The sequence below is a fragment of the Pogona vitticeps genome, chromosome 1 (assembly GCF_051106095.1).
Source record: "Pogona vitticeps strain Pit_001003342236 chromosome 1, PviZW2.1, whole genome shotgun sequence".
Taxonomy (NCBI): domain Eukaryota; kingdom Metazoa; phylum Chordata; class Lepidosauria; order Squamata; family Agamidae; genus Pogona; species Pogona vitticeps.
This window is the reverse complement of record NC_135783.1, coordinates 216,297,808-216,315,170: the sequence shown is the minus strand read 5'-3', so window position 1 is coordinate 216,315,170 and position 17,363 is coordinate 216,297,808. Positions and strand designations below refer to the sequence as shown.

Below are 17,363 nucleotides of genomic sequence, written 5' to 3'. Positions count from 1 at the left end.
GAACGATTGATCTAAATCCATAGAAGTGATGTTGTCTTCTGAAGCAGCTGATTCTGAGTGAGCGGCAGCCTCTTTCCAAGGCTTTACAAGTACTGTAAAGGGATTCTCTAGCACTCGGTACCGATTTTTTAACCAGTGGTCCTGGGGATTGAACAAAAAGGCCTGTCCATGAAAATGCCAACAAGAAAGGGGCTTGTGAATTTAATTCCAAATTTCTCAGTCCTATGGTTATAGAACCAACAGAGTCTGACCAGTTGTATTTGCTGTAAACTTTCATGGATTATAGTCCGTTTCTTCAGAGGCAATATAACTTCTCAGTTCTAGATTACTGCTTGCTGAAGCAAGAACATTTCAAACAATCACATCAGTGTTTTGAAATAAGTCAAGTCCCACCTTAAACGTGGGCTATAAGTCATTTCAAATCCACAACATTTTAAAATCCAGAGTTGTCCTTGATTAAGGGATATTATGTTAGGAGCTCTAAGATATTGATGCCCAGGTCTCATATATGTCTTAACTTGCACATGGAAAGCATGTAGTCTCTCACCTGAGTTATGCCCCCAGTCTTTTCCAAAATTTAGTGGCAACAGCATAGCAGGAATATTTCTCCATTTCAGAATGCTTCTTCCTCTCTGAGGAAGAAGGATCCACTCATGCCTAGAAAGAAAAGCAAAGGGCAACTCTGTCATCCTTCTTTACACCACTGTGCATAGCCCCCTTTTACAAACAACAACAACAACAACAACAACAACAACAACAACAACAACAACAACAACAACAACGAATGGTTTCCTATGTAAAAAGGAGGATAGTCCTGCCTGAAGGCAGCCCATCTAGGAGAAGGAAAACTCCGATTTTAAACCTCCACTGCCTTGTGGCTATATCCACTCATGGAAAAGGCTTCAGGAGTTAACCTCGAGGCAAAATCCGGAGCTGGAGTCCCGAAGGCAGCATGTGTCGTTCTGCCAACTCCTGCGACATTGCTGGAACCAATTGTATTGGCTCTTGCCTTTCCATTGGACCATTTCAGCAATGTGGAGAGGGGGGATCTGCTGCTTGGGTAACAGCCTATCCTCCATATTACCATGCTCTGGAGAGGACACTCCTCAGTTCAGAGCATGTTACCATAGTCTCTCGAGACTGAAGGATGCCTATGCTAAGTCCTGCCTGAATAAATTTTACAAGCTGCCTCTTATAGATTTATAAAGAGCTCAGACAAAATAAAATGCAGTCACTGCAATTTTGATCTACTAGGGAGTAGACCAACATTATCTCCTTCTGTCAAACAACAACAATAACAACTTCTCAGCAGATTTAGCTTCTTGATGTTGGTCAGACATATTCCTCTGGGCATGTTATCAGCCTAGCTTTGTTTACAGCTGCTTCATGTGTTTGTGAAGTTACAGTTTCAAGCCAGAAACATTTTTGCAATGTTTTTCGTCAGTTTGAACCCAGAAGTTGCCTCAGCAAGAAGATTTTGAATTCCAGGTCTCAAGCTGTTATTTAAATGAAGAAATCAGCATGATTGAACCTGCAGCGCCCTGGTGAGAATATTTATATTTTCTCTGTGTTTGTTTATTTACTTATTCTCCTTTTTAATTACTGGAAGACGTGAGGAGAGAACAGGCAGCAGGGTAGAGCCAAGCAACAGAAATGTGCAATGAACTTCGGCATTACATTAATAGTTTTGAAATTTGATTCTGTCTTAGAAATTACATGAAGTTAAGGAATTCAACACGTTCTTCTTTTTCACATGAAGAGAAGTGTGTATATATTTAAGCAAGAAAATAGTTGACTTTGATACCTAGAATCAGCTCCTTTGAAGCAAACAAACATTAGTCTTTACTAGTTTTCAGCCTTCATCCCTAGGTTGTTGGCCTACAGTTCTCATTATCCATGAACACTGCCCACACTGGCTGGGCATGATGGGAGTTATACTCTGTCATCACCAGGGAACTTGAAGTTGCAGCCAGCTAGCTCACCTAGACTAAACTGGGGAGGAAAAAACCTTTGAGATATTTGTGTGAAGTGGCTGTATAGCCTGGGTACCCCATATCCCCATCTCATCCCATTGCCAGCTGCTTCCAGGGCTCAGTGACTTACAGCAACGATTTATGTATGTCTTCTTGTGCTTGCCTGACATTAGAGCTTCAAAAAGCCAGGGGCAAGAAAAAAGAACGTGAAGGAGGGTTGTCAAATTGCAGGCATTGGCCCTGATACTCAGATTTGGGAGTTCATTCTGCTCTGCTCCTGAAATCTCAGGAAATGGAATGTTACTCATCTGGCGACCTTGATTTAGGGTTCATTCTAACATGCTGCAGATCATCCAGAAACTCTGTCAGTAACCCAAAAATATTCTTGTTTTTACTCCAATTCAGAAAACTGTTCCTTTTCTTTTAGAAATATATTTGCTTCTTATCATACCTGATAGCCCTGCTTCAGATCTCAGCAGAATCCGGGAGACAAGACCTTAGCAACACAACTTCCTTGGGCATTAACATTATCCCAGTGTCTCCACATCATTTATTTGTCACACATACATCATTTTGCAAAGGGTGCCTGAAAGGTCTGTCTCTTATGACGCCAGAAGGTCACACTCTCTCTGATATCACAAGGGCCTGGCTTTAGCTCTCTGGTTTTGACCTTGAAATCTCAGGGGATTGGATACTGCTAGCATGGCAAAACAGAGCTTGTGGGTCCATATACTTGGGCCCATTCATTTCTCTTGAAAGAAGACAGGGTATTGTGCACCAGCATAATGACTTCTGAGCCTTCTTTTTGTTCCACAGCCAGATATCTAAACCACTGAGGTATTCAGCCAGTCATATATGCTACAGGTAACCAAGTGTGGTAGAGCGGATAAAGTGATGGACTAGGACTAGGACTCAGGAGGCTTGAGTATGAATCCTTGCTCAGTCATGGAAACTCACTTGGGGAAGTGGTACTGGCAAAACCATCCCTTAAAATATCTCACTTACCTTGAAAGCTCTGTTTGGGTCACTATAAGCCAGTTTTCACTTGACAGCATGTAACAACAAGTCCACATGGGATATGAGCCCTAGTAGAAACAGTGGCAAATATTGCTACTGCTGGGTGCATTTTGTCATCTGCCTGGCTATCCCGCTCCCCCCAAAAAAGGCTCCCCTCCCCCGGTTTCTGGGATTCTGGCCTCATTTACCTGTATTCCCCTTTTGCTTGTTTACAACCATCTGGCCAAAAGCATTATACTCATCCCAATCCTTGCCTCTGTTTTGGTGACAAGTTGAAACCTATCTGTTTATTTGATAACTAGAGAAATTACGGCTCAGTCTCAAATCCTTTAGCATTTTGTTTTAATTATTTATTGTGTTCTTTTAAAGGGTTCAAAATCTTTTAAATGCTTTGAAGTATTCAAATTGTGTTGGCTCTTCTAATGCAATTACATTGAATCGCCCACCCTAAAGTGTCTTGATATAGGGGAAATATCACAATGAACGAATTTACGAATAAAAGAAAATGATACGTTTTATATTTGGCAAACCTCTTCCATAAAACTCCCTGGAGAAACATCTTTCAAATGTGAGGGAGAAAAGAGGATACTTCAAATGGATCTCAGTCTGATTACTTGAAGTGAACCCTTCTGGCCCATAAGCCTTAAAATCCCCATACTTTCTCCCATATTTGCTTATTAGATATATTTAGTGATTCTGTCTTCTCTTGCTGGCCTGCCATGTTCATGTTACCTTGGAATTGGCAGCAAAGTTATGGTCTAAAAAGCAGATTTTTTTTAAAAAAAGAAGAAAATTGTTAATTGCCCTGCTTGAAAGATGAAGGGTGACCTAGAAAATCAGTATAGAACAAAAGACTTTGATCAAATATGGTCTTCATTTATGAACACATATGGTTGGGGTTTCTATGTAATTAGAGATAATCCTAAAGTACATAGTTTATTATTTGGTCTGGGTCTTTTAGGTTTCACCCTAGGTATTCTATGCTGCAAGCAATATCTATCAGCTTTTCCCATCTTCTGGAAGTTTGACATTGAATTGATTTGTAATGCATATTGTTTTAAAGGTGATCTCACCATTTAAAACTAGGACATTGTAGTGAAGCATTTACTTTTCTTATTTTTGAGAACTGGCTAGAAGTTCTTTATTCTCTCTCTCCCCCCCCCCCCGCCCCAATTTTTGAAAGAAATCATTCCATAATTTTGTTGATTTCTTCAAATTAGTTTTGAATGTACTCACTTATAATTGCAGAAAGTGTGCTTGGAAAAAAAGCTCATCAAGGAATTGTGAATTGTTTCTTTCTATAGGAGCATTTCATAATTTAAAATTATGGATGTATATGAAATATAGGTGAAGGAATTGTGACTAATGCATAGTCAAGTCTAGTCAAGAAACTTTATTAGCATCTGAAAAGAAACATATAACACAACAGGAAACAGTCCTGACCCAGATGAGAAGTGTTTGCCCATTTAGAAAGGAAACAAAGAGGACAAGTGGCATAAATACTGATGAAACATAGCAAAATGAACATAATCCATTTGAAAGAATGGCTAGACATCAGCAGTGAGGCTTCAGCAAACCTGGGAAGTTGTTGAATATATCCCATGAGGGCAGAACAAGTAGTTTGTTGGAAATTGTGACCTGCGTCACTGTATTAATAGACTGATATATTTGGACATCTCCCTGGTAAAGATTTTGTCCTCTCCTAGCAGGAGTGTGTACAGAATTACCTCCTCTGATCAACCAGGGAAACTGGCAAGAATTCACTAGAAATTAGATGCACAGATATCATTGTATACTATACAGTAAATAAGCATATGTGCCAGAGACTCAAGTGCCACAGAATTACAAGCGCAGAGCCATGTTTCCATTGGTTGGGAGTTAAATCCACCATATAGAACATTAGATGGAAGTACATTGCATCTTGCGAGAGTGAAGGCGTGCCATTCGTGTGGGCTCTTTATATTGTGCAGAAAACTGGCCAATTTCTCAATGTGTAGAGGGAGTTGTGGCGCTGCGGGCTAAACCGCAGAAGCCTATGCTGCAGAGTCTGAAGACCAAGAAGTCGTAAGATCGAATCCACGCAACGGAGTGAGCTCCCGTCGCATGTCCCAGCTCCCGCCAACCTAGCGGTTCGAAAGCATGCAAAAATGCAAGTAGATAAATAGGGACCACTTTGGTGGGAAGGTAACAGCATTCTGTGTCTAAGTTGCACTGGCCATGTGACCACGGAAGATTGTCTTCGGACAAACGCTGGCTTTATGGCTTGGAAACGGGGATGAGCACCGCCCCCTACAGTCGAACACGACTGGACAAAAATTGTCAAGGGGAACCTTTACCTTTACCTAGAGGGAGTTGTAAGTTTAAAGGTGAACAAACTTTATGGGCTGCCCCAAAAAGGTCTTGCCTTTTGATGTCCAAAAGCCTTACTTTTTGCAGTCTATACGACTGCATAAACGATAGAGCACCCAAATGGTCTAATGAAATGCCCAGAGTTTGAAGCTTTTTAATGAACAGTTTTAGGAGGGGAGAAAGGAAGGAGTCAGACAGGATGCCCTTAATTCAGGGTTCTTTTTTAAGCCGGAAACATTCTCAGGCAGTACTTAAATTGTCTCAACCACGCTTGTGTGTTCAGTCTAGTTAATCTGGCCTCCAAGCACAAAGTTACATATGACACACAGTGGGGCACAGCAAAGATTTTGTAGAGGAAAGAGGCCTGGAGTCTTTCCACTGAAGTGTTGAAGGCATCAAGCTAGTTTGGGATCCCATACAAGATTTGGGAGATAGCCTTAGCTTTGAAGACCCTCAGGATGGCAGGGATGTTTGTGTTGCCCCATGCATAAAAAAAGTGAAGTATTGCTTGCAGAGACAGCCTTACCACTTTAGTAATAATGTAGTGATGTCTGGGCCATGAGTTGGGATAGTGGAAGTTCTAAATACTTGAATTCTTTCACCTGTTAATATCTAAGGTTGAGGTTTGAAGCCTCTGTGCTGCAAGGTCAGAAGACCTGCAGTTGTAAGATCAAATCCACACGACGGAGTGAGCCCCCCTGACTTGTCCCAGCTCCTGCTAACCTAGCGGTTCGAAAGCATGCAAAATGCAAAAATGCGAGTAGATAAATAGGTACCACCTCGGTGAGAAGGTAAATGGTGTTCCGTGTCTAGTCATGCTGCCCACGTGACCGCGGAGGATTGTCTGCAGACAAACACTAACTCTATGGGTTGGAAATGGAGTTGAGCACCGCCACCTAGAGTTGGACACGACTGGACAAATTGTCAAGGGGAACCTTTACCTTTACCTTTTTATTTTGGATTTGCTGTAATTAAGGGCTGTTTTGTTACAGGAAAAATAATTGATGGATTTTGCAATTACAGTACCATCTTAGACCTATCTTAGTACGTAACAGGAGTACCATATCATCCACATATAAAAGAATAGGGACTGCCAGGTATCCCAATCTAGGACAATGGCTGTTTAGTTCTGAGAGGAGAGGAGCAAGATCACAGATATACAGGTTAAACAGAGTAGGGGCAAGGACACAGCCCTTCTTGACTCCTCTGCTGATGGAGACCTCTTCAGAAACATTGCCGTGGCAAGGTAGTTGAATACAGTAGGTGTTATCTGTATATAATTTCTGGATTAATAAAAGCAATTTCCTGTCTAGGCCAGCGTCCTATAGCTTTATCCAAAGGAGTTCTTGGTCCACCGAGTCAAATGCAGCTTTGAGATCTAGGAAGGTAGCATACAGGTAGGTCTTGGTGTGTCCCACCTGCTTGGCTATAAGATGGGATAGTGCCAAGCAGTGGTCCATGGTGGACTTGCCCAGCCGAAGGCCTGCTTGCTCAGGGCCTAGTATGTTGTTATCATTATCCACTACCAGCAAGTAGTAATCTGTAATTGGTCTGTAATTATCTGGTAGTTTCCTATTGCCCTTTTTGTATGTAGGTAAAATTATGGACTGGGTCCAGGTCTTGGGTATCATCCCAGACCTATCCACAATTGTGAAGAGCTCAGCCAAAATTGGTGCCCACCAACCTACATTTGCTTTGAATAGAGCCTTCCCAGATTTCAATCTATCTAACAACAGCTTGATCTCTGTGGTGGAAACAGGGGGCCAGTCGGATATTCCTTTGAAGTTGTTCGTATCAAACATGGGAAAGTTCTTGAAGTCATCAAAGTAGAGTGACAAAAAATGCTCTTCCCATGTAAATGATGGAATTGAAGGGATTGGATGAGTTTTTGAATGAAAAGCCCCCGAGACTACTTCCCAAAAATGTTTGGAGTTCCCACGTTTAATAGCTTTAGCTAGTATATCTCAGTGGACTGCTGTATGATGTTGAAAACTTAATTTAGTGGCCATTGCAAGTTGACACCTAACATTGAAATAGCTGATGGGCAAGACAGAGCAGTGAGATTTCCGAAAAGCACAGTATATTTGACGCAACTCTTGTTTCAGATTGAGGCAGGCCGTGTTAGGCCCCTCAGGAATGCCCCTTGCATGGTGTGTAGTTGGAGGGGTAATAGGCTGTCCAAGACAGGCTATTAGGCTTTCAACACAGATCTCGTATCTATTTATATATGCCTGTGGGATGCAGACATCAGCATCTATGGATGTGCTCATTAATTGGCTGCTCTGCAAATTATCCTCAAAAAGAATTTTTGTAGCAGAATCCCATTTTATTTTAACTATGGGGAGTGGTTGTGAGCATGAGCATGGTCTTGTTTTGATTGCTCCACAGGGTTTTGTTTTTATAGCAAGAGTACAAAGTAGGGGTAGATGAGCACTGAGGGTTAATGGCCCAACCTTAAATTCAAGCACAGTATTAAGATGTAATCTATCACACTCACTCTGTGAGGTGAGATATAAGTGAAGTCCCCCTTGAAGTTCAAGTCAGCTGCTAGGCCATTGAGCCAAACAAGGTCACTTAGAATACTGAAACTAGCAAGTAGCTGCTCTGCACGGCTCATTTGTTTGGCCTTAGAGAGTCTTGTCCAGATACAATGGTCTAGCAAAGAATTTCCATCTGCTGGGTCATACATTGTCTTAAAGACCTCAGGCCCTGACCCCATCCTGACCTTAAAATCCCCAGCTTCATCAGCACATATAATAAAATTGGAATGATACAGAGAAGATTAGCATGGCCCCATCTTTGCAAGGACATGAAAATTCATGAAGCGTGACTAATGCATAACATTTCTTAGATTTCACCATTCAGATAGCCTGTGTCATTTGATTTGAATCACACTGATTGAAGTGTGCTACTTATATACTGCCCTACAGCACTTAAAACACTCTCTGGGCAATTTACAATTATGCAGACAACACAGTGCCCCTCCTGTGAGCTGGGTACTCATTTTACTGGCATCAGAAGAATGGAAGGCTGAGTGAACCTTGAGCCTGGGATAGAACCCTGGGTTGTGTGCACGGTTTTGGCTGCAGTGCTGCAGTTTAACCACAGTGCCACGAGGCTCAGTGAAGAAGCTTTTTTAATTCTATCTTGACTCAAATCTGGAAAATGAACTAAGGCTGTTGAAGCAACACCTGTAATAAGTATGACATGGTGCAGGAAGGAGATAGTGTGATCTGTCACTGTGTTCTCCAAGAGTTGCTAAAATAACATTCTCTCTCATGGTTAAATCTGATTGAAAGCAAGATGAAAAAAGGTCAGAATCATTTCCCTTAATTATTTCAAGCAACCCCTTATAGGATGACAGACTTGGTATTTTTCACCTGCTCTTGTCAGGAACCTTCTCCTCTTCCTCCTATAAATGTTGTCCTTCCATCAGTGTGCATGCTACTTTACAGAACAAGTAAAACCTTAGCAAGTAATATTTTCTTTTTTCCTCCCATCTGTTAAGTTTAGAAATCTGTGAGAACTATTAAAGATGAAACCAAAGAAAATGATTCCCCCACCCCTTGCATACCCATAAGGAGAACTTGCACCTAAAAGATATGATGGTGTATGTTGGCTGGGTCCCACTAGAGCAGTGGTCAGGGAACAGGGGTAAATCACCCCAAATGGGGTAAAAATGCATCCCACGTCCTGAGGAACAGGCCAAAACCTGAAAGCTTTAGTGATGTCACAGAGGTGGGACAAACAAGCAAGGCTTTTTTTGGTGGGGGAGACTCTGAACAGCTTTCTGGGTCAGCTTACTTGTTTAAAAAACCCTACAAAAGAATCCAGGTAAATGGGCCCAGAATCAAAGTGAAATCTGGCTTCTACATAAGATAGCAACCAAGAGCTAGGGTGGTGGTGGTGGTGGTACATTTTTCTGTGGCCTGGCAGGTGGCAAAATGAAATGTCTGCCCAGTGGTGCCCAGCAGAAGAGGTGGCCACTGGAAGTGACTATCACCAGCTGAACCAGTTGCCTCCATTCCTGCTGGGGTTCAAACTCCAGGTGCTCTTACTTATAGTACACATACCATGTGAGGAGTTTCCCCAGGATCTTTATTGCTATTGGCACTTGTGAAAGGCTCCCTGCTGGACCCCAGGCCTGGTAGCACTGTTTCCAGGATTCATGCAACAAAAAGGCTCACAAATCACAGCACTTCCTGCCTTGCTCCAGATGCCATAACCATGCATTTCCAACTCTCAACCTACGCCCTCACTCCTGCCTGTTTGGTCCACTGATGTTGCAGAAGCAGAACACAGCTACAAACATGTTTTGGTGAAACTCTGTGCCCAGTTGGAAAGGAGTGAGGGGGTTTGAAGGCACTTCACACACCAGAACTAAAATTCATCTTCTAGCACCATTCATCCAATACTTGTTTCCTCACCTGGAGATCCAAGGAAGTGGAACAGCTTCCTGAGACTTCTGGTGGAATCCCAAGACCTGGGAACCCTGCTTGCAGCTCCTCGTACTCCCTAAACACCTGCTCTGGGAGACTGAGAAATAAGCCTCCCCCCAATTTTCATTACACTATAGCAAGAGGAAGGGGAGATTCCAACATCATTAGCACTGGATGCTGAAGTAGGCTGTTGACTCTTAGATCCAGTCATTGCTCCCAGGAAGAGTTTCTGCTTCCAGTGCTGAATGTCATGGGGTGGGCGTCAGCCCCTGGCACTTCTATATAGGGTTGCAAAATACACCTGTCTGAATTTACTGCCTGTCTGGGTAGACTGCACTGGGCTAGATGGACCAAGTCCATCTTTGTATACAGAGGTTTCCTGTGCTCCTGCATGAAATCATCACAGATCAGGGTTCCCATGCCAGAACAAGTGGGTCCTGGAAGTATGCAGATTTGTGTCTTTTGATTATAGCTCCAGGATTTCCAGGGCACATGGCCTATCCTACTTGGGGCATTCAGGCAGTTGTATTCCAAAATACACATATCTGCACACCTTAAGTGCTTCCCAGAAGTGCAGCAACAGTTGTACTGTGATTTGAGTATTGTGTGCTCTGGCTGTGGGTTGGCCCTAGTACCGCCAGGTGGCATCTTTGCACACACACGTGAAGATCCACACACCACTGTTGAAGCCTCAGGCAGGGGATGGAAGGACAGCAAGGTGCCTTGTGCTGAAAATTCCAGTTCTACAAGTAAGTAAACAACGGCAACAACAAAACATACATGCATGGTTGCCCACCCAGATGCTGAACTCTGAGGGTGCCCCGGGAGGTGGTCAGCCCTGATCTCTCTCATGAAAAAGAATTCAGTGTAGCTTCTCATGCTAAGTTAAAAGAGAGATTTTACAAAAATTATGAAGTTCTGTTGATTGACCATATGTTGAACCTTCCAATGATCAGTGTTTGGAAACTATATGGCTTTGAATGACAACTCCCAGCCAGCATAAACAATGGCTTCTGGGGGATGTAGTCCAAAGAAAGGTAGTTTTTCCAAAGTGACTAGAAACTATACTAGTCTTGCTGAAAGAGGAAGGGAGGGAGAGTAGAACCACATCACCCACTTTTTCAGTTTTATTGATCTAACACAAAGAGCGTCATTAACACTGCCATGTGGCATTTTCCTATTGATCTTGACAATTGATTTCACTTTATTGAGACGAATTGAACCACAGCCGGCATTGTTTCTCATGTGCTTATGCAGAAAGTAGTTATTATGGTGTGTTTCACAACCCCACCCCCTTAAATCTAATCTTAAAAAGCTAACGGCAGGCACGACTTGCTGTGTTAGGAATTTTAATCCTTTCGACATAGCTATGTGTGGTATTTGTCCTCATATGGTGATCTGATCTTCACTCCAAACTTTTGTATGGTTAAAATATATATATATTTATCCCCAGTTAAATCCTATATTAAATGAGGCTACAAGCCAAGCTCTGTGAAGCTTTTTCTTCCATTGCCTCACTATTACAAATCAGGACATATACACTCTGTGCACGTTTGGGCTCATAAAAAATTCTTTCTAATGTTTATTCTATAAAACAGATTTTTAGAAAATTCTGGTCCTGAAGGATCTGCTTCTTCCTGTGTACCTGGAGGCCCCGGACTCTCTCATTTCCTCAATATATAACAAGGGTAGTATCGTGGGAGGGGAAAATGTCATTCTGAGAGTGGAAAGCAAAACCGTGTGGATTTCAGAAAAACTGTTCTCATCCCTGAGAAGACTTCTCTCTAGTCTTCCATTGTTTCTGTAAACATCACACAATAAAATGTCTGCAGGGTTTTTCTGAGAACATGGGGCAAGGCTGAATCATAATAGGATAGCATCATTCATGTGTCGAAGGCCCACCACTGCAACACTATGCATCTGTTTACATGAAAGTAATAAATGAAGTGAAGTTTCTGGAGGAGAGCAAGCGGCCCACTCCTCCATATAGACACGTGGTTCTTAATAATTCTTACTCTTTGAGACCAACTCCCTGTATCAGGTAATTTTATTTTATTTTTTTCAAATGTAATAACAACTGATTATGACAATTCTAATCTTGAGCCCAGTTTTTGGAGAGACAGTTCCACTCCCAGAACAAAATCTAAATTCCATTTACAAGATCCCTAGGATTTGTTGGATTTAAGAGGAGTCCACGCATAGGAAGAAGAAAGGTTTAGCAGCCTTATCAGAGGAACGTAAGATGCTCTCTGACATCACTGAGATCCTTTGTCCAGTTAGCCTGTTTTGGATGACTCTGGTTGGAATCAGTTCTTTCAGGCTCTCAGACCGAGATCTTTTGCCCAACAGCATTTAAAAATGAAACTGGGGATGCCTTCTGCAGGCCAAGCACCTTCCCTCCTAGTCTCTGCATGTTCAGTGCTGTCCTCTGAAGATGCTGGCCACAGAGACTGGTGAAACATTAGGAAGAACAACCTTCAGAACACGGCCAAAGAGCCCGAAAAACCCACAACAACCACTTTGCATGTTCACTTAAAAGTATGGCCTGTTATGTTCAGTGGGGCATACCTGCCTGTGTTTAAGTGTGCTTAGGCCAGCAACCTAAAACACAGTTGGGGACTGTGTGGCCCTTCACTTGTCGATGGGCTGCATCCCACGACCCCTCCCTCACCCTCTCTGGTTCTCCTGGCAAGGGCTGGTGTGACTGGCTGTTCAGCAGCATCTGATGGGCTCCTCATTGTCCATCCATGACTATGGTAGCCTGGGATCACTAGAGCACTGTTGGTATAAATCCGGGAACAAAGATCCAAAAACATGGGAGCCTGGGACATTATTTCACTGTTGGTGGAAATTCTACGGGCAACCTGAGCATGGCCAGCCTGAGCTCTTCTACCGCCTGAGGTAAGATTCAAGTCACCGCTCTCCTCCCCACATCTCCTGTGTGCGTGCTTGTATACTCTTGGGACACTCCCATCTCTTCCTCCTGGTATGAGGTAAGGAAATGCCTCTTTACTGTGCAGCCTGGCTGGCTGGCTGGCTGTATGTGCACACACAAGCCCTGATGAAGTAGCTGTGCTTTTGGCTGGGTGATCTTGGAGGCCACCCTCCCATAATGCCTTGCCTCCACAGACTCCAGCAGCAGGCTATTGAAAGAACCGCTGGCTACGGACAGAGCCAGCTTTTGATGGGAGGTTTTGGGGCTCCTCCAGAGGCACGCAGAGAGCCACCAGGGCTGCCCCCATCACTTGTTGCCACCCACCTCTCCTTCTTCTCCATCTCTTGGCAGTCTTTGACTTGGGGTGGTGGGTTTGTGTGTGGGGGTGGGTGGGGGTGTTCAACAGATCTGGTTGACTCTTCCTCTGCTGCCTTGGCTACCACTGTGGCCACCACCTCCTATGGCAAGGCAGCTGGCTACTGGATGGCTTACACCTGGACATTGAGGTGGTGACCTGGGGGGGAAAAAGGGACACAGTTGCTGTCTCTAGCAACCAGCTACCTGAGGCTACTGTCTCATTGAGGCTCATGGCAGGAACGGCCCTGAAGTATGAAACATGCTCTGTGCCACCAGAATGTCTTGCCACTGATGAAAGTTCAACTTGCGTATTGGAACTTCTCTGCCCGACAGAGAAAACAGAGTGGGAGGCATGTGTGTAACCGATGTTCGTGCAACCTGGCCAGTTCTTTCCTCATACAGTGCTCGGTTTCTTGTTCCCTTCAGGTATGCAGTTAAGCTCCAGTGCAATTGGTCCCCTGTGAATTGGGGTAGATCACAATGAGCACATTGTTCCTTAGCATATATAGACATCTGCATGCCATACCACTCGTGATCGTTTCATAGTGATGGAATAACAAATCAGGCACTTAGTTACAAGATTAAAGGAAGAAAGCTTTTAACAACTAATTCGGGGAAATCCAAGTTTACAAGCATGTAAGTGTTTTAAAAAAAGATTACATTGCTATAAATACAGTATGTGTGAGAATTAAGAAGCTATTCAGCCTATAAAAACAAAACAAGAATTTTCCATTAAAAAATGAATCTAATAAGACCTGAGAGTATTATAGGAAATCAGTCTCCTTTTTGAAAGCATCTCTAATCTTGTTTGCTTGCTAACTTGCTGTGCATTGGGTTTTTCTAAGGCTTCTTGTTAAGTTCTGTTCTTTCACACCCTAAAGTAGGAATGGGTCTGTTATTCCCCCACCCCCCATCCCCGCTATTTCAGTGCTTTTAGGACAAGAGTTATTATCATTGTGGTGAGAATGATGAGATGAAACTGCTGGTTGGGATTCAATAAGGCCACAACTTTATTCATATTACATGATCAGTAATGATCAGTATATAATCTTTCTTGTATGAAAGGGGAAGAACCTGTGTGCTTGTGTGACCCCTATGAAATATTGGTTCAGCCCAAAGAGATGGGACTAAGAAAGAACAGGGCTGTGAGTAAGAGACTATAATCAGAAAGAGCAGGACAAATGAAGTGGCCAGAACTGCTGTTGCCACTTAAATTGCTGAGGCCTTTACCAGCTTGGTCTAGGGTTTTGAAGATTCCACATGTGGAGCTGATTTTTCTATGTATGACACATAACCCAGTTGAGGAAGACATCTTTAATTTTTATATGAATTTGAACCCAAAGGGACACTTGAATTTTGGAATTCTACAAGCAAGTTGACCTGACCTTCAGAGACTCACCCTCACATTTGAGCTCCATCTGCCATCAGTCCCTGTGGCAACTAGAAGCCTGGGCTGAGATCTACCATTTCTGCTCTCTCTCTCTCTCTCTCTCTCTCTCTCTCTCACTCACTCACTCACTCACTCACACACACACATACACACACACACACACACACACAGAGAGAGAGAGAGAGAGAGAGAGAGAGAGATATTTTAGAAGTGCCTGCTTCACTGATGCAATGTAAGAGGCTATGGCTGGATGGGAAAATCAACATGGGCTTTACTACATGTTGACCATTGCCCCTATAATACTTGTATTCCATTTAACATTGGTTTTGTAATTTAGTCCTTGCTGCAAAAGGTAGTTGAGAAGAATATGAATGAAGTAATTTATGTTGTACCAGGTACCATATGCGGGGTGATGTGGAAGGCAGAAATCCCTTTGCTGAATGAAGACAGAGCTATGGCTTGTAACCTCTAACCTGCTCTCTTTGAAGTGTGGTAGAGAGGACACTATCCCAGCATGAACATAAAAACAAAACCCAGCTGCCAATCCAGTGGGTATCTTTAGATCAGGGTTGTGTAAAGTTTGGCCTGGGGGTTATGTGCAGTGCTCCAAAAGACTGCTCCCAGCAAACCCCTCCCCCACCCCCGGAAGTCTTCTGGAGTTTTGGTTTTGGGATAAACCTGAAGGATCATCAGGTCCTGAAATTATAATAGTGAAATGAAAAGTGGATTTTTCAGGAACACAAAGTTTTAATGCTTGACAATTTTAAAGGCTGCTGCAGCCCTTGGTGGCCCCAAGAGTGGAAAATTGTTTAGGAAGCCTCTGAAGTTTCCCACCTCTGCTTGCGATGGAAGGACGTCGCAACATCTCACTTGGGGCAACCAAAAGTTCCTGTCTCTGGAGCAGGCAAACAACGAATCTGTTCTGCTGAATTGTTGCCATGTACAAATAAGACATCAGCACTGCTGGGGAAGGAAGCAGAAGTGAGTCTGTTGAACTGGACTCTCCCAGTTGCTGCTTATGCTGTGGGGGAATTGTTTACCGTTCCTTCTTTGGTCTGAAGCTTGTGCAATTTTTTAAAAACACACACACACACACACACACACACACACACACACACACACACTTTCCTGGCCAGAGATCTTTGAACCCTAGTAGTCCAGCTCCTCATTTACATTGGCATCAGCAGGAGCAGATCTGCCACCGAAAGAAATCCGTGCATGTTTTCCCAATTAAATCCCTCAAATTTGTTTCTAATCTGTTCCAAGCACACGTGACGCTTAAGGAAAGAGAAACATGGAATAACTCTAAGCTCTGCTAGGCTGCGGATACAAATGTCACGGCTTTCGGCAACCGAGCAAAACTCACTTCAGCGACACCTTTGCCAGAGTTCTGTTTATCAGGGGATAAAGCCGGAAATCACTCAGACTGTAAGAAACGTGATGTTGTTTTTGAGGAAGGGAATTAATTGACTATCTGGGGTATGAGTTAGATAAACCGAGCCTGTCAGGCAACTTTCAAGCCGCACAAAATACTTCAGAAACCTCTCCAAATAACGGTGGTGTTGCAGAATCGGTGAGGCTGTTGCCGTTGCCCCTGCTATTGCTTTGGGCAGTACTCATTATTTATTCTTCAGCACCTACTCTTTTATTGACGATGAGCAGAAAGATAGGAAGGCAACCATTATCTTTCCTTTACAGCTGCTGCACTATTTTGGCGCACAATTACATTTAGGGGCCATTGCGGTCACATCCATGCAATATGAGTTTAGCAGCTCTGGATGGGAATGTGTGCGTGTGCATCCTCTGTGTGCATTACAAGATTCATCCAGCCAGGACCACGGGTCCCAGAGGAACATGGTGAAGCAAATACCTCATACCCTCCACATCAGCTGCACACTTGGCAGCTGGTCTCAAGCCCTTTTACGAACAAAGCCAGAGATGTGGAAATGTTCCTTTTACTTGCTGCTCCCAGAATGTCCGAGCTCACATGGTCACTCACCTCACTGGATTGGGCATCCTGAGAGTTGTGATCTGAATGAGCTGTGGAAATGAGAAGAGGGTGTGCTATGTCAAGTTGTATTTGACTTAGGGTTTCCAAGGTAAGTGAGATACTTAAGGAACAGTTTTAGTGCTGCCGCGTCCTCTGCCAGGTGTATCCATGGCAGATCAGGATTCTAACCCAGGTCTCCAGAGTCCTTGTCTGTCATTCTGTCCATTACACTACACTGGATAGTAGAGAACAGTGTTCTAAATATGGGCTTCAAATACCATTGTTGTTTGTTACGTGCCATCAAGTCTGAACCAACTTATAGTGACCCTAATAGGGCTTTCAGTGTAAGTGAGGTGTGAGTGAGTGGATTTACAGTTCCAAACCTGAATGAGTTTCCATGGATGAGCAAGGATTTGAACCCAGGCCTCCTGAGTCCTAGTCCATCAATGTTATATTACTGTATATTCATAGTACCTGCATTGAGGGCAGGGAAGCTTTTGAAGTTTGGAGTCCATTTTTTTCTGTCTTGATTTTTCTCCACATGCATGGATATAACTGATAGGTATTGTGAACCTTTCTCTTAAACTATGTCCCCAAAACTGATATTTGTTACTGACAATGTATCACAACATAAGACACTATACAATGCAGGACTAGTTCAACACGTTTTGCTGCTTGACAGTGCAGGTGTATGACAATGTATTCTTTAGACTACTGGTGGTTTTGTAAGAGCTTCACTGCATGTAGCACATTTGATTCTGCCAGTTTTATTGGCTGGACATATACTGTATATGCAGTCCTAAGCCACAGAGGATCGGTGTGAGGTAGCGGTCAGACTTGGAAGGTCTAGCTTCTGGAAACTACTAAGCAATCAGACTTGCAAGTTAAACCTTATTTACTTTTCAGTGACCAA

The 17,363-nt window shown here is 43.2% G+C and overlaps 1 long non-coding RNA gene and 1 other non-coding gene across 4 annotated transcripts in view; both read left to right on the top strand.

Annotated features, from left to right (window-relative positions):
- Positions 1-1,407: 1,407 nt before the first annotated feature.
- LOC140702696 (uncharacterized) overlaps positions 1,408-17,363 on the top strand; it is a 107,286-nt gene continuing 91,330 nt past the window's right edge. For 2 of the 3 annotated variants that reach the window (XR_013536970.1, XR_013536967.1), the window contains exon 1: positions 1,408-1,544. This is a non-coding gene — a long non-coding RNA (uncharacterized LOC140702696). Of the gene's footprint in view, positions 1,545-15,669; positions 16,560-17,363 lie in introns of those variants that run through there. The other variant, XR_012081929.2, reaches the window with a different exon arrangement.
- LOC144586213 (U6 spliceosomal RNA) lies at positions 8,076-8,178 on the top strand. The gene has a single exon (XR_013540947.1). It is a non-coding gene; the product is annotated as a U6 spliceosomal RNA (small nuclear RNA).